The sequence below is a fragment of the Haemaphysalis longicornis genome, unplaced genomic scaffold (genome assembly GCF_048455015.1).
Source record: "Haemaphysalis longicornis isolate Haplotype H1 unplaced genomic scaffold, Haemaphysalis longicornis Haplotype H1 scaffold_2, whole genome shotgun sequence".
NCBI lineage: Eukaryota > Metazoa > Arthropoda > Arachnida > Ixodida > Ixodidae > Haemaphysalis > Haemaphysalis longicornis.
This window is the reverse complement of record NW_027526295.1, coordinates 254,702,127-254,723,501: the sequence shown is the minus strand read 5'-3', so window position 1 is coordinate 254,723,501 and position 21,375 is coordinate 254,702,127. Positions and strand designations below refer to the sequence as shown.

Genomic DNA, 21,375 nt, shown 5'->3' with positions numbered 1-21,375 from the left:
TGCAGCAGTATGCACGCAGGCTCAGCAAAACATTCCGTCACAGTGATTTCATGTCGTCGCTATTCAAACTATGTACGCACCATTCGTTTCTGTTTCCAACTAATATTTTGAATTGTTTGTATTTATTTTGCTTTAGATGTAGTAAAGCTGTTTCTGGCGCCTATGTGTTTATGTTACATTATTGTCTTTTTATGTAGCTACGCTGACCTAATTAACCTGATGGGCTACACCTGTTCCAAACGTACAGAAATTACACCAAGCACAACAGTCTATTGTTCATAAATGAAGAACTGAACATTCGCTTAAAATGAACAAGACAAGGAATTATCTGTGACGTCTTACGTGGTAAGTTCTCTTTTTTTACTTCCAGATTGCTGGGCGACGTTGGCTAAAAGCTGGGTGTCGAACCGAAAAAAACACCATTTCTGTTACGGTCCGGGTTCGGCTTCGGGTGAATTCATTTCGTTCCGATTTAGTTTCGGTTGGACTACATCACGTACTGAACCCGTTCGCGAACCGGTTCGGAAGCCTGACTCGGCTCGCGAACCGTTTCGATTAGTCGTATTATTAGCGATTAGAAATAAAATGTTCAGTACTTTAAAGCGACAACAAAAACAAAATACGTACAAACATTGAAAATACAGCTTTCCTACAACACCAATTGCGCAGTTTGAAAGACAACTTTAGGCAATATTACCCGCCACGGTGGCTCAGTGGCTAAGGCGTTGCGCTGCTGAGCACGAGGTCGCGGGTTCAATTCCCGGCCGCGCCGGCCGCTTTTCTGATGGAGGCGAAAAGCAAAAACGCCCGTGTGTACGAGATTTCGGCGCACGTTAAAGATCCCCAGGTGGTCAAAATTAATCCGGAGCCCTCCACTACGGCGCGCCTCATCGCCTGCGTTGCGTCGGCGCGTTAAACTCTACAATAATACTTTTGGCAATATTGCCAGATATTAGGGAAAACACATCAAGCAGTGGCGACTCACCAGCCATTCTCTCGCCTCGCACTTACGCCGTCCCAGGCACTGTTTGCGTCTTTTCACTAGAGATGGTAGATGTTTGTTTGGTAGATATTTCAATTTGGGCTAAAATTTGTGTAAAGCTCATTTTGCACGCGTAGTTGGATATAAAATTTGTCTGCAGGAAAACGCTTTCCCTTTCTAAAAGAAACCAAAACGGGATCCGGCCACACCCTCGTTGGACGAATTGCACGAAATTATAAGTTTCACACCTCTTCAAAAGAAACTATTGTAGCTATCCCCACACATTCCTTTTATTGCTGTTACTTTCAATACTTTAAAATTATATGAGGCATTTTTCGGGCTTGCAAGGGAATGTTTTTCTAATACAAATTACGAACATGACATTTTTGAAAACTGCAGAAATGTCACGTCGCGATTTCTGCTTCTAAACAAGCTAGGAAGTTCGCTTTTTTGTAGTTATATTCATCCATCAATTTCTATATTACAGCAAAATAGCGACAGTTCAAACTCGAAGTGACCCCAGGATTTAATTTGAATTATCAGACATTCTCAAAAGTACGACCCGGGGCATCATACTTTTGTAGTAATGAAACACACATACATTTATTAAAACAATATTCGCACACAGTACTGCAGTGCTATTCCCACTATGAAAAGAATCACAAATGGATGACTCTTCGTCTTTGCACGAGAGTTCAAAGCAAAGTTTTCATTTTTTTCTGAATCCATGCACAAGCGGTTATTGGCGCGCGCGGTTTAGCTTTGAATTGTGTACTCAGGTAATCGGCTTTCTTTGGGAGTGTTAGTGATATGCGGATGCAAATGTGCAGCTGGACGTGGCAAATGCCGCAGATATTTTCCGGGAAAGACAAGCGAAAAGTAAAAAGTGACCGTATTTACGCAAGGGAGCAGTTAGAAATAAGTGGCTTTCAAATACATTGAAAACGTAGCGGGCCAACTGAAATTTAGAAATTTGTTTGAATTAATCGAAAGTTTGAATTATTAGAGTTTTAATTAACGCGAGTCTACTGTATTTGTGCCAGTTTTAGTTGATGTTGAAAAAATATGGCTGAATTTCAAAATGCGCTGCATTACAGATAAGCCGCGCATTTTGCTCTAAATAAAAAACCAATAGAGAAAAAGTTTCGTTTTTTTTTTCAAACTTTAACAAATCAAACCCGATAGTTGTTTATTACAGGCCCCTAAAGCACGCTGCATAATTTGTGCAGTTTAGTAGCTACAAATAACAAAATATGACCTTGTTAGCAGTATTGAGGAGGCTGTATTGAGGTATGAGAGAACCTTCTGACGTCAACGTGAGACGAGAAATTCCCTGTACAAACTTCTCCGCCCTACGCACCCCAAGACACTAACGAGTATTTTAGGCACTTCAGGCAATTGCTTGCTTAGAGTCAGAAATGATGTTCATTCCTCGGTTGTTATTTTCTCATAGCCTGACTTCCGGGAGAATGGCTCCGGTTTCCACCTCCGCGATGCTCATGGTTGTCATATTGAGGCCGTCCTGCACGTTGCCTTGGTAGTCCACTACGACAGCTGTAGAGTTGGAGTGAACTCCCAGACTTGCATCTGTGTATACGATGCTGGTAATTATAATTCCTCCTCAGATATTGAATTCTCGCCTGTCTTCTGTCGTTTTGGAGCTTAGGGTCCCTATTCTTGGGCAGTGGGAGCATTTTGATTTGCTGCGTTACTCTGGGAGGAGGTCGGCCATTTCCTCAAGGATCTTTCTCTGGGGGGGGGGGAGACGAACCGTCCGGTCCCAGTGCGGACAAGTCGTTCTTTTTGTCACGAGAGTAGCGAGTCCCTCATCGCCTCGAATGTGTTGAATATGCCCAATTTATAGAGTTTTTTGTTTGCGATATGTATGGGCAGACCTAGAGCGGTTTTGTATGCCGACCTGATCATAGTGTTCAGTCTCTCTTCTTGTTTCTATCATATCGTATGACATATGGCAGACTGTATGAGATTCTGCTCATGGTGAGTGCGATTTACTTGCGCTTACTAGGCTTATTCAGCAAGTATTTTTTCAGCGGGAGTAACACATCCTGTGGGTATACGCATGCTCGTATCCCGACCACCGGATGAGGTATCAAAGTATTTTTCTCCAGGTGCTTGACCAGGCGCTTAAGTATAATTCTTTCCATGACTTTTCAGAGGCATGCTGTCAGTGATATTGGTCTGAGGTTTCCAATTTCTTCGCGTTTTCCGGGTTTCTGGACAAAGATTACTGTTGCGTCTTTTCATTGTTTGAAAAGGACTCCAGTCTCCAACGTATCGTTCATCACTTTGAGTAGAAGCTCATGGTCCGTATTATTGAGGTTTTTCAGTAGCACATTAGACATTTGGTCCGGGCCTGGAGCTGTGTGGCACCTGGTCTCTATATTTGCCTGGATTAATTATATCGGCTACCATTAATGTATTCATTTTTTCTAACCTTCATAATATTTGTAGGTTGTAAGATCTTTTGGTGGAACGTACGTTTTTGCCACATAGTGCATCAAGCCTCCAGGCTTGTCATACTGGGCCGCCACAGTGTCTATGCGCTTGACCACTTTCGTTCTCGAGACCTCGGGTTGCAACAAATGTCTCATTAGCGACCAAGCACGTTTAAATGCAGAGTATCATTGAGATTGCTGCTTATCGTGTGACAATTGTTTCGAGTGAGTTGAGCGGCGGATTGTATTTTTATGTTAATGTCGGCTATCTCTTTCTGAGCTTTCGGTTATGCTTATTTCTTTTCCATCGTTTCGTCATGCTTTGTCTCGCCTCCAACATGAACATGTGGTGAGAGTAGCTGGCAGAATAAGTAACTGGAAATAGTCTTTCCTACATATGTATCTAAAAGAAAGCTACGTGTTTTACTGATATAAGCGCAGTAACATAGTAACATAAGACTTTAATAATCATATTTTTTGTCGTATCTGTGACGGGAAATGACAACTTATCTGGGCCCCAAGTGCGGGTTTAGCCAACAACGCCACTGAATACAGCTAAAACACAACATAGCAAATCCAACCAGAGCGCCAGCTTCTTTTCTTGGCAGGGTTGAACGGCTCAGATTTCCGGCGCAATTTTGCTGTCGCGTGTTTATGGGTCTTAGGGCGCACCGGTGACCACGGCATGAATGAATGAATGAATGAATGAATGAATGAATGAATGAATGAATGAATGAATGAATGAGGAGATCCGCGCCTTCTGGTGGGTTCTGGAGGATGCTCCTTTCTGCCACCGGAGCGGCGGGCAAGAAGGAGCCGCCGGGCACCAGCGTCGTATTCGGCCAGGAGAGCATAGCAACAGCCCCCAAAAAGCTACAGAGCGGCAAATAAAGCTTGGCCTTAAAAACCCTGCGAATTCGCTTACAATAAAGTTCTCTCTCTCGCTCTCTCTCTCTCTCGCTCTCTCTCTCGCTACATATGGGGAGGATAGCCTGGTTGTTGACAAGTGAGCCTGTCAATCAACCACAGTCTATTTACGCTTTTATAAATATTTCCTCTACATGACCATTAAGTGGTGAAATTACAAACCAAAATAAGCAAATCTCAAATGTTTACACGCGACAGGACGTACACTTTGACGTTCGACATTGTTTTTTTCCGGGCTTAGAAAATTTGCATGCACCAACCCCAACCTGTAAAAACAACGCAGTGAATTCTTGTCTTGTTGAACGTTAGGTTTCCTCAAAATACGTACACATGCTACTCTGGAGCTTCGTCCGCGCCGCATTCATTTACGCGATCCTGTTGGAGAAAGTAACAAATGGTGAACTCTCTATTTCGGGTAAGCCTGCACCTCGATCCATATTTTTGCGTTGATTACAATTGGCAGAAAATAACAGCCTTTGTCTTTCAAACAAATCTGCGTATTTGCCAGTACTGTGGTGAGATGTGATGTGAATTGCAGATGCTTTGACCGGCAATCCTACCCAAGAGTACTTAATTTCTGCGATCCATCTGTTAAGGAAAATTTGCTATAATGAAATCAGTAGAATCTCATCGAAAAAATAAGGGTAGTTCCCGGAGTTTGTGCGAGTATGTTCTTTCCTTATGCCTCACGGGTTTGTTCATTAAATGGGCTCGAAGAAGTTGGTGTGGTTAACTTAACCTTGCGAATTTAGCCCCCACTTGATCCACCTCACCGTTTTAGTAATGCAGTGGGCAACAACTTCGCGCTATTCACATACGATTCTTTTTTCTCCATGTCCGGAAGTTTATTTTTATTTAAAGACCTACTGCAGGCTAGAGGCCCAAGCAGAAGTGGCACAAAGGGCAGGGGCATAGTGCAAAGGACAAGCAAAGGGCACAAAACATAATAAGTAAAGGCTCGTTAATTCAAACTCGAAGAAAGCCATAATTTTTTGCGAATTAAGCGAAGGTTGAAATTAGCGGGCGGGCACTGTAATGAATGGAAATCACGCAACACTGCGCGGGCAGAAGACAAAGAAGGCACCTCTGGACACGTTATCGCGAATTAGACGCTACTGCAGATTTGTGGCAGATTATTCCGTAAATAATGCTTCGTAAATAATAATGGCATGCGCCGGAGCACTGGCACCGGTAGCGCGGCACCCTCTGTAGAGCCGAGATAAGCTGTTGCAGGAGCCTAGCGCACGCGCCACGCCGTTGTTGTTGTTGTTTTTTCTTGCTTTGCATCTCTAGTACATTTGGTTTGGTTTGGATTTGCAGCACATTGTAATCACTCTGGGCCGAATTCTTCCGCGAGGAGTGATGGAAACCAGGGGATTCCAGTTCGAATAACCGTTCTAGATACCGACGCGTTCGAATTATCAGCAGTTTTCCCCCATTGAAATGTACAGGGCTGTGCCGGGATTAGGGCGGGAGTCTGAATTAACCGAAAGCTGGAATTAACTGAGTTTTAATTAACGAGTTTTTACTGTACTGCATGCGGCAGTATCCTCAGTAAGCTTCAATGCAATTGTGACGCTATCCGTTTCTCCTGCATTCAACTACTCGCGTACACAGCAGTCGTACAGAGTGGAAAAAGCAAATCTTTCTGCCACAATTTGTCCTGAACTTTTTCCCGTTAGGTGCTATATTGCACGTAGTCAAAGAGAAGGTTTTAAATTTATTCCCTTAACATTACGGGCCGCGTACAACGATGAAGAAGCCCAACAAACCCTGTGCAGCTAGGCAGGGGTATGATGCGATGCCTTTCGGAGTCTACAGAGGAATACGGCCACTACTCATGTTAAGTCTCGCTTCGTTGAACTAAACAGGAGATGCCGAGGGACCAGCGAATGGTCTCATGGCAACACCACCGTTGGGCGTAAAAACAACGCAAACTGTGCAAATCTTCCGCCCTCTTCTCCGACTTCTTTAGCGCTGGTGACCGAATCCGCAGAAGCATTACGTTAAATGACTGAGTCCGCAACTGTCTAACTACATCAATGGCGTTATTCGTAAGTCTATCCCTGTGATAGCCCTGTAATTGGGGCTGCAAGGCAAATTTTAGTTCTCAGAGACTGGAAGAGCCTGTGGCAGGGCCGACGAGATCCTATTAAACGCTTGTGCGATGACTGCAGTCTCACCAAACGAACCAGGAAGAAGGTGGCTACTTGGGCGAGTTAGTGTACCACATGGTGAGAAAAGTGCCAGAAAACGGACACTAGAAAAGGCGAAACGAAACCAGCGGTACAAACCCGAATTTCAACTCCAGGGAGTAGCAAAGCGCGTTCCTCTAATAGCGTACATGCATGACCAACGTTACTACCCATGATGCCCCGGTGTGCCAGTGTATACCTATGGGTATAACACATTGTGTTATGCGTTACTTCTCATAATTGGTTCAACCGGGAATTGTGCACAAATAAGAATTGCCGCCAGCTGTAAATATAAAGGGTTACTACCGGAGTCTTCTGGTTAAAGAAAACAGCTCATTAGAACACCCACAAAACAAATTGTGCGACAGAGATGTGCTAAAACGACTGCACAGTGATTTTCCGAGCGTGCAATTTTCCGTTTTTCTGGAAATTTTCGACTGTAATTTTGGTCAAAATTAAAAAAAAAGAGAATCGTTAATAGATATGGGGAATTTTAGGAGTCGTAGAGTAAAAACAAAAAAGTCAGTAAAACAGACCTCGCATCGTTTATTACTTTTTATTTTAAAACTTTCCTGATTCGCTTCGTCGGATTAATGTTCGTTTATCCGCAATCGCGTCGCCACAAGCCACAGACATCTAAGACCGCTTCCAATCCCGTTAATAAAACAGAAGGGAGCATAGATACATTGTGCTAGACCTACAGGAAAAACACTCCTTGAGAAAAGCTAGTAAATCGAAAGGCGGCGGCGGCTGAATGGCTAAAGCCTATTAGCATGTATTCCTGTGCAATTTAAAAAAATGAGTGCCCTTATACCCGGTGAAAAAGAAAAATTACACCATCTTCCCGCAAAGCAACCCTGAGTAGTAAGCGAAGCAGCCATGGGGTCGACTGAAGTTCCCATTAGTTTTCAGTTCGTCGTTTCCGTTGAGGTTCAGCTTCGCGTGCCTTCGTTGTATCAGTAGCTTCTTGACGTAGTTTGAATGAGTGAAGGACATTAGGCACGTTCGTAGCACATGCTCCTGTCTCTGTTTCTAGCGCAGTGGGAAGAGCGCCACGTACCTCCCGTTGCGGCCAGAGAGTCGTGGGATCGAAACCGGGCGCCGCCTAACTATTTCTTTTTATAATGGACTGCGCTGACGTCAGCCCAAATGCTGACGGGGCTGAAGAGACGCGCATGCGCAGTAGAGTGCGGACGGCGGACAACGAGGGAGGGAGGGACACAGCCCCGAGCATGAGATGCTTCGCATCTAAAAGGATGACCTGCGAAGCTGGACACAGCCACGGAGTGCACGAAACAGAAAACGTTTCTTTGTAATTTGCGAGTGAGCATGCTTCCTATGCAATTAGCTGTATGAAACTTAAAAGGACGAGAGCTTTATTCTAGCGGACAAACATGAAGCTGTCTGTTTCACTCCAGCGTCGTAGGCATCTTACTGTTTGTGTAACGCACCGACCCAATCCGCTGGGTTACCGAGAGGACACTGGACAGGTCGCAATGGGCCGTTTAACGTCCACGTTTAAACCCCCCGCCAGCACAACGGACTTGTCATGAGTAACGGCATGAAAAATATAGCTGCGCGTGGATGCCCCCCCCCCTCCTCCACCTAACCCGTGCGCGCATAAACCGGAAGCTGGTTATGTGCACGTGCGTTGAAGTGATAGATACCGGCGAAAATGTCGCTCTGCAAGCTCTTTAATCTGAAAAAAGTCAGCGCCTTTTCACTCTGTGAAGGAAAATGACCAGCAAAGCCGTGGTGCCGAGCCTCAATGTCAGCGACAATATGCTTTGACCGGGTCGCAGTCAAGGAGTGCACGCGCGTGTTTGTAATTTGGGATTGAGCATACTTCCTAGTTAATTACCTGAACGAAACTTTGAAGAAGTAGAGTTTTGTTCTGGCGTACAATCACGGGACTGTCCGTTTCCCTCCCGTAGAAGCCCATGTAGTGACAGCAGACGAGAATTCCATATGTACAACTTCACTGGGAACTATGTAATTTTGCAAAGTGAATGAAACTCGGCGTAATGTTAGAGCCGTCTTGACGGCCAATTGTCATACAGTTTGTTTTAGAATGGTTGCAATAAAAAAAAGGGTTAGATCCAATTTCTCTAATCATACTCCTTCTGTAGATGGACGTGCTTCACTGTGCAACACTTAGTGTGGGAAAGTCATCGCACAAGCACCAAGGTTACAACGATCCCGTTACAGTCGGCTTCACCTCTAAACACAAGTGCTTTGGTGTGAAGGCATTTATTTAGGCGAGATACGATGTCCTATATAAGATGTCCTATATTAAAAGATAAAGAACATAGGATATTATTTTTATTTTTTATGAGTTTTTCTATACGTTGAAGGTGTAGCGCAGTTTTACGATCCCGAGGATTTGAATGGACGCCCAAACGTGGCGCTACGCTCGCGTGCGATTCTTGTCTACATCGCTATGTTGCCGAAGACGATCTGCTGGAACCTAGCCATAGACAGCTGGAACCTAGCCATAGACGGCGTTCCTAGCCGGCAAGTTCCTGTTCATCCCGGGGGGTGCGGGTGTGGGGTAAGGGGGGTAAGGGGGGAGTGGGATTCAGGGGGAAACGGCGGCGGCAGCGGCTTTCTGTTTTCGCGCCCATTCTGGCTTTTGCTCGCGCCGACGCTTCTTCAATTTTCTCTTTTCTCCGAACGACATTCGTCCGTCCCATAGCAAGTTAAAACCTTGAAGGCCTCGAGCTTTAATCTAGCGGACAAACATGAGACAGCCCGTTTTCCTCCTCCGTCGTAAATATGTTACTGTCTATGTAACACACCAACCCAGAACCAAACCACTCGATTACGGAGGACCGCTGACAGGGCGCATTGAGCCATGAGACTTCAAAGTTTAAATCTCCCGCCTGGATAACGGGCATGTGGTCGGTAGCGCCATGATGGCCAGCTGTGCGTGTACGCCCCCTCCTTCCGTCACCAACCCGTGCACGCATAAGCCGGCAACCGGTGACGGGCGCGTACACAGGCGTGAAATACACCGGCAAAACTGTTGCTGGGGGCGTCTTTCAAGCTGAAGAAGAATTATGGGCTCATGCCCGCATTCCAACAGGGAAAGTTGCTCTTCAGCTGGGAGGGATTCGCGGCTACTCGGCGAAATGAATTTGAGGCGGCAGCTTCGCTGTTGTTTCGGTCGTTTTTACGCATATTCGGACGTCTGTCGATTCTCCGCGGTAAACTGGCAACACCGCTACCGCCGTTGTCAGCCGATTTCGCAACTTGTGAAAAGGTCATTGGTGGTGGCGAGGAGTTAGACATATACTGCTTCGCAGTAAAAATCCCATTGTAAAGGATAGCAGACAGGTTGTAGTCATACCTTACATTCACAACCTGTCCCGCCGCTTAAAAAGAGTGAACGCCGGGGGAATGTCAGCGTGGTGTTTTCGGCTCCCAAGAAAATCTATACCCTGTGCAAGCAGGTCCATTAAAGAAAGAACGAATAATAAACACGCTTGTTCTGAGAACCACAAAAAAAACGCTTCATTATTATACCGAAGGGGTTGTCTACTCAATACGCTTAACTCGTCGCGATAATTAATACGTCGGCCAAACAGGCAGATGATGTAACCATAAGCTTCACGAGCACCATAACACCGTACACGACCCATTGAGTCGACACCTCGGTATTCATTGCCGAAACTGCGGGTTGCACCCCTAGAGTTCGCGCACCAAGATCCTGGCTAGACACCACATTAAGATAATAGAGGCGGCCGAGATTGCCAGGCAGCAAGATCACTGCGTAAGTTCCCCGTCCTTGGCCCTTCCGGAAAAAGACATTTTTACGATTGTGGTTCAGTACCAGGGATCGCATGACAAGCTTCCACGAGATCACGAAGGCCTACAGGATGGCCAGACGAACGCTACTGCCGCCCTGCAAAGGGCTCAGCCGGGACCAGGCCGTCATATACAGGCAACTACAAACAAGAACGATCCCGAGCCCAGCGCTCAAGCACAAGATGTACCCAGAAGCACACCCCGACGACAAGTGTAGGGTGTGTCGAAAGGAAGTAGCAACACTCGAACACATAGTTTGGGACTGCATCAATTTCCCAACGGAGTCAGTATCATGGAAGTTACCGCCGGCGATGGAAGAAGCAACGCGGCAAGGAAACCAAGGCCTACAAATCGAGGCCGTCCAGCGGGTCATCGTGGCACTGGCTCGGCAGGAGTCCGGCGGGCCGGGAACGGCTAGCAGGGCTCCGGCTGCGGTTGGGGTCAGGAAGACGACGTAGGCCACGTCTGAAGTCTGCAAGCAGACTTAACTGCGGGATCAATAAACGTTTTTCCAATCCAATCCAATTTTACGGCAATCTTTCACGCGTTCATGATTATCTCCGCAACTGTCCTCAGCTGATTCAGAATGTGCCACGGGTTGTTTTTCATGATTTCCCGCATATGAGCCCCATGTTTTGCTCTCCAAGAAATGTTGTCGAAGGTCAGCGCTCCTGGAGTGCCCTTCTTCCTTCGCCCTTCGTGTCTCTGCGCTGTTTGTTGTTGACATAAAGCAACAAGCCCAAGAAATTCTTAAAAACAGTTTTAAGGGCGAAGCCCCGTGGGGGCTCGGGCTTTCGGCGTCGCCTGTTGTAGTCGTCGTTTCATGTAGTCACGGTACTAAAACATCGGGACACTCGTTTTCCAACGTCTCGCACTACAACGCTTCGGGCTTCAAATACTCGAGAGGTTTACAGCAAAGCTGCATACCTCTACACCCAACGATTTCATCTCCATGGGCAAAAATGACAAGACGCTAAGAATACGCTTAAGCACTGCATGCTTCGCCCCTCTAATGAACCCATACTGTTAGCGAACTTTCACCCCTCCCCAGATTTCACTTTAGTGGAGATGGCCCGTGATTTTGTTTTCTTCCTTTTTGTTGGTGCTGACCATTCTGTCAACTCTTACCTATTTCACGTCTTAGCTTGCAACGTTGCCCCTAATGCACCCGGCTTGTCATTTAATCTATAGAGTGTTTTCCTATCTTTGCATGACAACCTGAAATTTTTATGTTTGAAACCCTAGTTTTACTGCCATCTTCAAAGAAAAAACGATATACCCTGTACAACCACGGGCACTGGAAAATTATTGATCTGAATTCATTTGTTTTGCCGAACTGCTGGTATCTTCCCATATTTAGGAGAAATTTCCCGTTCTTGGAAACAGAGGTCTCGTTATAAAGAAAAAGGTTATGATTACCATGTCACTTTTATGGGCTGGAAATGGGTTCAGTCATAGCATTTTCATTTTATTACTACTTTAAAAACTATATCGCAAGGTTTATATTTTATAAAAGCGGTGTCAAAACACCTCCAAAATATTCTAAGCGCTGCATCTCTCCTTCCCTGTTCTCCTCGCCTACGTTCTCCTCGCCCATCTTAACACGTCAAAACACAAAAACAAAAAAAAACAGAACAGTGTTAGTTTGTTGAGAAAAAGGGCTTTTCTGGGCCCCATATGTACACGTATTTTTGTGCAGATATTACAGTCAACGAAAGAACTAACCCTCAGACATTATAAAGCAGGAAAATGAGCATTGTTTCGGCGCACAAATTTAATTTTTTACCAGTGATGTATAATACCCCCGAAAATTGTTTCTGGCTACGCCAAAGAGATTGTTCCTAAATTACGGAAGAGGATAGTAAATTTTTGCGTGATTAGTGCCATGCAACAACAAGAAACTTGAATATCTCTCAAACATTGAAGGAATTGACGACACTCTTCTAAAAGTGCATGGAAGGGGTCGTAACCTAAATCAGACTCAATTCTTCTTGAAAGACAATTAGCGCCGTGAAATCCCAGCCACAATTTGGGCGTAAGTTTTCATGATTTCTACTCCTCGCTCCGATATGCGCGTGTTGTCAGGTGCTCCGATGTGCAAAAATCGTATGCGAGGCATTTGGGCGTTAATTGCCATCAACCGTAATTGTCAATGTGAAAAGGTGTCCTTTACAACAATTCGTGACGTACAACACCTTCCAAGAAATCATTTTGACGGGAGCATTCAGAATGCTTGCATGATAAACTTTGTTATGGGGGACTTCGAACTTTAACGAACGTTCAGTGAGCTTCGAATGGCACCCCGACAAATAATGTACGCGTTTGTTTACCGTTTATGCATCTTTCACGGCCATAATTTAATGGACTACAAGTGAGCCTGTGTAGATGTCAGCTTTATGTGCAAAACATGGATAAAATATTGACGAGATTCCTCCCAGGGTTTTTCAGGGAATACGACTCCTATAATTTATATAACGCTTAAAGACCCCTACTTAGAGGGGTGATTATTTTTGTTTGGCAAAATAGCATCATTAGTATGAGCAGACATCCGCGATATACTTTTAAGGCCGAGGCAACAATAGACTAAGCAAAAATAATGACAAGAGGCCGGATTGTTAGGCATAAAAAAGCGCGTTTTAGGAGCCAAAAATAGGCAAACAAAACAACGTTGTAGGCCTCCAGCGTCGCAAATTTGGGCACCATATATTTTTACATAAATTCCAATAATTTCTAACACAGACGTGCGTTACCTGTACCTGCAATAGAAAAACAAAAAGTTTTATTATTTATGATGGCACAAAGGCGTCAACAGGTGAACATCGCCGTTCAATTGCCCCATAAACCGCTGGACTAATGGAAATTTATTGGCTTCATTTAACAAACACATTGCTCCCATTCAGGTTCAATGGCCACTGTCGCTTGCTGCGTCGCCCATAGTTAAACAGGCATAAAAAGAATACTTGAGAGCTGGGAATACTGATTTAAAAAAAAGTAGTGCCCTTCCTCTTTGTGAGTAAGGATGACCTGTAACACTAGGCACACCACGGAGTGCACAGAACGAGACACGTTTGCTGGTAATTTGCGATTGAGCATGCTTTCCAGCCAATTAGCTCAATGAAACTTAGAAGAAGCCCAGATTTATTCTCAAGGACAAACATCGAGCTGTCTGTTTTCCTCCTGCGTCATATGCATCTTACTGTTTGTATACCACACTGACCCAATCCGCTAGTTTACTGAGAGGACATCGGACAGGTCGCATTGGGCCGTTTGACGTCCACGTTTAAACCTCCCGCCAGCACAACAGACATGCCATCACTGAGGGCATGAAACCTATAGCTGCGCGTGTTCAGCCCTCAACCCCCCTCCCAAACCATATACACCTAAACCGGCAAACGGTTATGTGGGAGTGCTTAGTAGGGAAAGACACCGTCAAAAGTGTCGCTCTGAAAGCCCTTTACGCTGAACAAGTAAAATGGGCTCACATAGGCATTACAAGCGGGCAAGTTGCTTTCATGCGGTAGGGATTTGCAGCTACTCGACGAGCTGGAACTTGAGGCGGAAACGGAGGCGGCCGCGGCTTTGTTTTCGCGCCCATTTCCGCTTCTGTTCGGGCCGATGATTCTTCAATTGGCTGCAACACAGATTGTAGGTGGGCCAGTTGGTACATAACTGAGTCACAAACAGCGCAGGAACAGGACGATAGGAGGACCAGAAAAACACGGCGCTGAATAACAACTGATGTTTATTGTCCTTAACAGGCAATAAATATGAAAAGACAAAAACACGTCACATACTAATCTAGGAGTAACAAATACGAAAACAATAATACAAGTAAAAAAGTCAAAAATTAAAAATAAAACTAAAAACAAAATCTTCTATGGCACAGTAATCTGCACTACTGTTATGTCTGCAGCAATCTGTACAATTTAAATCCGAGCGTCCTCACAATGTCCCCTAGCTACCAAGATAGTCAATTTCTTTCCCTGTAAGGGCGACGGAGGGTGGGCTGATGCAATCCTGCTTACGGGTGTGAATTTCTCAGGCTTCTCTAATCTCCCGCCGCAGCCTGTCCTGATACCTGGACTTCCCCTTTTCAGGTTTTGTACCTTACGCCTAACGTAATATGTTCGGTTTTAACATCTCACACCGACACCCAGTCACAAAATTGGTCACTGAACGCCAAGCAGCAGTATCGATTCGCGCCGTACACCCCAAACAGAAAAGTTAGGCCTAAGGAGTGCACCCGCGAGAGTTGCTGTAAGAGGAAGAGGAATAGACTTTATTGAAGCCATAAAGGACTTCGGGTGATCAACCTGAGCTGTTCCCTACGTCCAGGGTCCCATTGGTCCTGCACGCCTCATGCGCTAAGCATTAAACAATTTCTTGGGTCGTATAGGGTCACACCACATTCAGTGACAGGTCTTTCTCCAGCTTTTTTGCTGCATGGACTTCAGCCTCGTTCCAAAGTGGATATTAGCAACTTCAGGATACGTAAAAAGGCAGCAGAATCGGACAATTTCCTGCCTCATGTTCGGAATCAAGTCTTCACGAAGCAGCATAAAGCTAAACAGTACTTTGACAGAAGGAAAGGTGCGCAGCAGACCCGCATAAAGGTGGGAGATGTCGTGAAAGTACAATTCCGTAAGCAAGGATTTCTGAAGTATAGTAAGCCGTTGACAGTGCAAGCTCAGGTTGCACCTTTCACCTTTAAGCTCAGTGATGGAAAGATCTGGAACGCTTCGAAACTCACAGTCGTTCCGAAAGGAATTGAGGTTGGCTCGGCACCGTATTCCTTTGACAATGTTGAACTCTCGTCGAGGCATAAAGAGTTTTTGTACTCTTTGTATAACTTGGACATTTGTGACAGTCAGTCCCCTAGTCTACAGTTGTCAGAAGGGACAAGCCCCAGGGTTCAGACAGACCCTGATCTGTCGGAGGTTTCTACCAGTGCAAGGTCTGAATCCGTTGTCCCTCGGGAACCATTAGAATGTCAGGAAGAAAATAGTGAACAAATAGATCCAAATAACCATGTAGACAAAACAAGGGAAAATGAGGGGGCGTCTGGATCGTCAAATAATGCAAGTTCAACGTCTACGCGTCCGCGCCGTAAGACTAAGCAGCCTCAGTGGCTTCGCGAATATGTGCAGTAGGGGGTATACGTACGGTTCATGCTTTGCGTCATGTTGGACGTGTCATGTCTGTGTTGAATCGTATATCATCATTGAAAATGTTTTTTAGACGGGTTTTTTTTGGGACTTATAGAACTGTCGTGAGCGACTGATAGCCTGTTGTGTGAGTCAAGTGAAAGGAAGATGCAGACATTCTTCAAAGCACGGGAGAATGATGTGGAGTGTGCATTTAAGATGCTGTATGTATTTCGCAGAGTGTGCGAACTTCTTTTGCACGGGGAGATGATGTGGTGTAGTGGCGCCCTCTAGTGGAGCGCCCGCTCACTGTGTGTGCTTGGTTGTATGAATTGTAACTAGATGTCGTTGCTGTGGACGCACGTGATGGGTCACGTGCGTATGCGTCTCGGTGCCGTCTTGTTGAACAATAAACGTTCTCTTTGGGTTCTGGTCTTGGTACGAGCAGGCCGCACTCTTTCTTCTTGGGCTTGTGCGTGGGCCCGGCGGCCGTCCCTCGCTCCCGTCGCCGCCGAGGCCGCTCGCCGTCGCCCACGACACAACACTCACACTAACGCGTAACACTTCAAGCTGGACGCAACAGTAGCGCGTATCCTCTTTTTCGCCTCACGGCGTTATTTAAGCACCGCAGCTGTACGAGCGGCCACGGCTGATTGTTCGTCCTACTCCATCGCACGCGGCACATGGCTCTGCGCGCACGTCGCCTTCCTTTGTCGCCCGCATTTATCGCTGATGCGGCAGCGGCGTCCTCGCCTTCCTCCGCCAGGTGGCGGAACGGGTCCCGCCTCCCGCGCGCTTCTCCGTTCCCTCATCGCCTACTACTACTACTAAGTGGTTCAAGAGAAAAGGAAAGGAAATGCACTGGGGATATTATTGAGCACAGCTGGGGGCTCACCTGCATACACCCCAGTGCGGGGGGGGGGGAGGAGGGGTATATAAAGATTAGAGGAGAAAGGTGGTGATAAAGGGATAGGTAGGCGAGCAACAAGAGCGAGGAGCCTCGACGTGAATCTTCGTGAAGCAGCAGCAATGGCGCGTCCAGCAGACTATTGTCTATAGGCGCTGGGCAAGTCCTCTAGCCTCCAAGTAGGCCAGCAGGAGGCGGAAGACGTCACGGCGGATGCCGTCGGGGCCTGCTGGGTGTAGCAGGCTGTCCAGGCGCTGGTGGGGCAGCCCAAGACGCTGGAGCGAAGTCTGCAGCACTCCCCGGTGTGCCGCAAACTCCGGGCAGGAGCAAAGCAGGTGCTCCAGCGTCTCAGGCTCGGGACAGTGGGCACAGGTGGGGCAGGAGCGGCGGCCTTGGCGGTGCAGTCGGGCTGCCACATCACAGCAATTCAGCCGCAGCCGGAGCAGCAGGCTGCGGACGTTCCTGCTCAGACGCCCCGGGAGGACCCGAGGGGCCTGGCCACTCACCACACGGCAGTCTGGGTGCATGGCGAGGGCCACTTGGGCGAGCTGCTGGCGTGCAGCGTCGAATGCTGTGACGTCTCGGGAGACAGGGGTGACTGGCTGGTGGGCACCCTTGGCCAGGGCGTCGGCCGCGTCGTTCCCCGGGATCCCCATGTGGGACGGCAGCCACTGCAGGCGGACGTCGCAGCCGCCAGAGGCAACCGCATGCAGCTTGGCCGCCAGCGATGTCTCTACATGGCCGCAGGAGCTGGACGGCTGGTCTGCCTTCCGCAGTCGTATCAGAGCTGGCCGGGAGTCCGTCAGGACCAGGGCCTGGCTGTCCTGGTCCGCCCGTTCAAGCAGCAGGTCCGCAGCCAGGTGCAGGCCGGCCAGCTCCGCAGTGGTCGACGACGCGGGGAAGGGCAGGCGGCACGTTCGGATGGCGCCCAGTGCAGGAGCCGTGCAGGCAGCTGCCGCGGGGCCCGTGTGGGGCAGCACCGAGCCGTCCGTGTAGATATGTAGGCGTCCGCTGGCGCCCTCGTGCAGCAGGGCAGCCACCTCCTGGTAGATGGCCGCGTGTGGGGTGGTCCGCTTGCTGCGTACCCCGGGGAGCTTGGCGGCGATCTGCAGGGCCTCTCCCGTGCCAGGCAGAGGCGGCTCCAGACGGGGCCGCTGCGGCACCACGATGTCTCCTTGTAGAGCCGCAGCAGCGTGCCCATCTGCGAGTTGGGCCGGCCACGGAACCGCTGCAGCAGGGCGGCCCCATCCAGGGACTTCTGCAGCCGGTCGATGTGGCGCAGACCCGTCTGGAGGGCCCGCATCTCGACGGTCCAAGTGACCGCCTCAGTGTAGGTGCCCGCCACGGGAGAATACCTGGGGAGGCCCAGACAGAGCTGGATGGCCCGGCGCTGGTCCAGCTCCAGTTCCCCCCACCGGCGGCGCTTTAGCGTCACCAGCGGCAACGCGTACAGCACGGCCGACGTGGCCATGCTGTTGTAGATACGCAGCGCCACCTGATGGGAGCACCCGTTGCCACGGGCCAGCAGCTGCCGTACTCCATGCAGCACCCCGGCGGCAGCACGTCGCTGTTGGGCCCGCACGGCTGGGGTCCAGGTCAGCCGGCAGTCCACCAGGAGGCCCAGGTAGGTGACTTGGAGGCGCCATGGGAGGGGCTTGCCATTCAGGACAAACTCCGGCGTTTGGCGGCGGGCGGTCTTCCCGGAGGGGGGCCGCATGAAGGCTTGTGTCTTTGCCTCGGACAGCACCAGGCCGCGGCTTGCCAGGAAAGCCGCGACCGAGTCAAGTGCCGTCTGCAGGCACGCCTTCACGCGCCTGCTCTCCCCGGTGGGCCCTTGCGTCCAGATGGCGATGTCATCAGCATAGACCAGTATCCCATATAGGAATGCCGTAAACGACACCCAAAACTATTGCCCATGGGACGTCACTTGAATTCACACACGTGGCTTTGCAAAGAAGGAAACCGAAGATTTCTAGCCGTTACCTGGAATTTGCGGGGGCGGCGCCCCGAACTCAGCAGCGTCGGCTACGGCAGGTCTAGAGCGGCGGACGCCTCCGCTCCAGCCCGACCGTGCGTCGGCAGAAAGAAAAGGGGCAGGAGCGTCTATTAAAGGGTGAGACAGCGGAACCTAGCCACCCTGCTATGCTAGCTCGTGGCTACATCCCCCCGTGGCACAAGCGCAGACACCGAAACAATTCGGCATGTGAGCTTAGCGATTCTCATTTATACTGATTTAATATTTCGAGAATTCCGAGAAAGCTAAGGGAACTTATAATCGCTATTTATCACAGCCAGTTGTTCATTTAGTCTTTTTTAATACCTGTTAAAACACAACCCAATCGGTATTCACCAATTTAAAAAACTGAGTTCGATTTGTGGCAAGCAGTGCGCCAAAGGTAGCGTTGCTCTAGCGGCCAGATGTCTGTATGTGGTCTCTACATTTTGTTTTTCCGCCCTGAAAATCAATACTTAACGTATGTTTGCCGTACGACCAATTAATTCCGTCGGGTGTGGGTTACCGTGGAGGTTCTGTCGAACACGATAATCAAGCCGTGCGAAGGAAGAGCGCAATGTACGGGAAGCTGCGCCGCCCAAAACAGCTGTCGCTACAGCGGGCGACAAAGCTGACGGCATGTTCCCGCCGACGCGCCCGCTAGCACATCAGGATGGCTAGTTTTCGGTGTCTCACATTTCGAAAGACGCCCCTCTCTTTTTTTTCTGCCCACGCACGGCCGTTCTAGAGCGGCGGTGTATGTCGCTCTAGCCCGGCGTGGCCGACGCTTCTGCGTTCGGGAAGCCGTTCCCGCGAATCCCACGTAACGGCTGACAGAATCTCTGGTTTGACTCTTTGTAGAGCCACGTGTGTGAATCCCAGTGACGTCGCATTGGCAATTGTTGTGGGTGTCATTTACAGCTTTGCTTTCCAACTACCTTCACAGCATGAATTGGAGTCAATTTTTTTGGATTGTTACAGTCGGTGACAAACCAACTAACCACGACACGGATTTACAAGATTTGTCGTTCCTCTGTATCATCCTGCCTCTCCCCCCGCCTCTTATCTTCGACACAACAGAAGGATTAGCACACCGGCAACAACGGCGACGGAAGCGCGGTACCGCTGCGCTGCTGCTCGCCCCGAGGAGCCAGCGGACTAGTGAAGACGCCTCGATCGTTTCGTCGGAAGTCTCTTTACTGCAGCGTCGTGGGGTCCACCACAAAAACGACTTGAAGATGGATACACGAAAACCTCAAGTAAACTTTGCGATTCCGCCATGAAGCCCGGTAGAGGCCGCTTGAGTCTACAGGTCGAGCAGACAAGACAACAGAGGTCGACTCCAAACGATTCGGCCCATTACCTAAGCCAGTGGTTCTCAGCCATGACTCAACCGAGGACCCCTTTCGGGCTTGAAAAATTGATGGGGGACCCCACGATGAAATAAATGCCGATCGGTGTCATAGTGTCCAACAATTTGAACTTGTAGCTTACCCCCCACCCCCCCACACACACACACAACGCGCACACACTGGCTCGATGCCCACCTTTTGTGCTTGACTTCTATGACGATGCGCGCCACAATGTTAAACAATGTGCTATTGAATCTAAAAGTCGTCTTAACACCTATATGCCGCCTTTTTGTGTCTGTTTTTTTTTTCTCATAGCTGGCGTGTTGCGCAAAACGCCGATGTTAAGTATGCGCTACGCAGAAAAACTAAACGTACATGTCACGCGGCGAAGCCACCTTTTGGCACTGCGAGCCAGTTCTGGCAAAATGAGGGAAAGAATGGCAGGGGGGAAAGTTTTTGATGAGGCTTTGCGGACCCCTAAAATGCTCTCGAGGACCCCCTGGGGTCCACGGACCCCCATATGAGAACCACTGACCTAAGCGAGCAACTGCTTCAGTGCCTCCAGGCCATCATCGTATAAGGTTGTCATAGAGCTCGGAGCTAGCTTCAACATATTGCCAAACCGGTTGCTTCAAACGGCCGTGGACACATATCTGAACGTCCCAAGCTTCGTGGTTCTGCCGCGCACATCCCTGCTGTAAGGTCCACTCGCGTGGTCAGCGGCCAGACGCCCTCGCCTTGCGATTGAAATGATAGAACCCCACCACTCTGTCTGGAGGCGCAGAACTGTTAATACGACGCTGTTGCCGTGGTCAACTCGCTGCGGCCCGTTCGAGAGACAGCTTTTCGAGGTGGGGAGAATGCCGCGGGGATACGCTCCTTGGCGAAGGCAGGCCACCCCGCAAAGTCCCTAGGATTGTGTGTGTGGCGTATAAACAATGGATAATGATTGTCGTCAGGCGGCCGCAGAAGCGGCCTCTTTTGCAACGAGATTCCTCTGTCGCGCATCACCGTAGGAACGGTTGTCTTTCGCTAGCCGTCCCCTTTCTCCTGACACTTTGGAGGCGGTATGCATTCCCGCCACCACGTGCTTGCTCATCTGCTCGTGTAACGCACAGGCTTTTCGCCCATAAGCGGTGGCGCCTAATTGATTATGCGGCTGATGGCTGAGTGACAGCTGTCGGCGTGAATTTTTCCCTCCCCTACGCTTGCACGGAGGCTGGAGGGGATCGCCCGAAAGAGAGAAATACGGAGTTGTTATAAGGCCGAACTTGGCCAAGAGACAGCGTTTTTGTTTGAGCGCTCAGCTACGTTGCAGCGACGTTGGGATTTGTGTGTGTGTGTGTGTGTGTGTGTGTGTGTGTGTGTGTGTGTGCGTGTGTGCGTGTGTGCGTGTGCGTGTGCGTGTGTGTGTGTGTGTGTGTGTGTGTGTGTGTGTGTGTGTGTGTGTGTGTGTGTGTGTGTGTGTGTGTGTGTGTGTGTGTGTGTGTGTGTGTGTGTGTGTGTGATAAAGAGAGGGAGAGGAAGTGTGTGTTGAACGGGTAATATTTACGGGTAATAATTACACGGTGTTGGGACTGGGGCATCCCACCGCTGGTACCACCGTTGGGAA

The 21,375-nt window shown here is 48.7% G+C and overlaps 1 protein-coding gene across 1 annotated transcript in view; it reads left to right on the top strand.

Moving 5' to 3' along the window:
• The first annotated feature begins 256 nt into the window (after positions 1-256).
• LOC144168598 (chitinase-3-like protein 1) overlaps positions 257-21,375 on the top strand; it is a 79,373-nt gene continuing 58,254 nt past the window's right edge. Inside the window, exon 1 of the mRNA XM_077697548.1 lies at positions 257-345. The gene's annotated coding sequence lies outside the window, so the exon portion shown is untranslated. The remainder of the gene's footprint in view (positions 346-21,375) is intronic.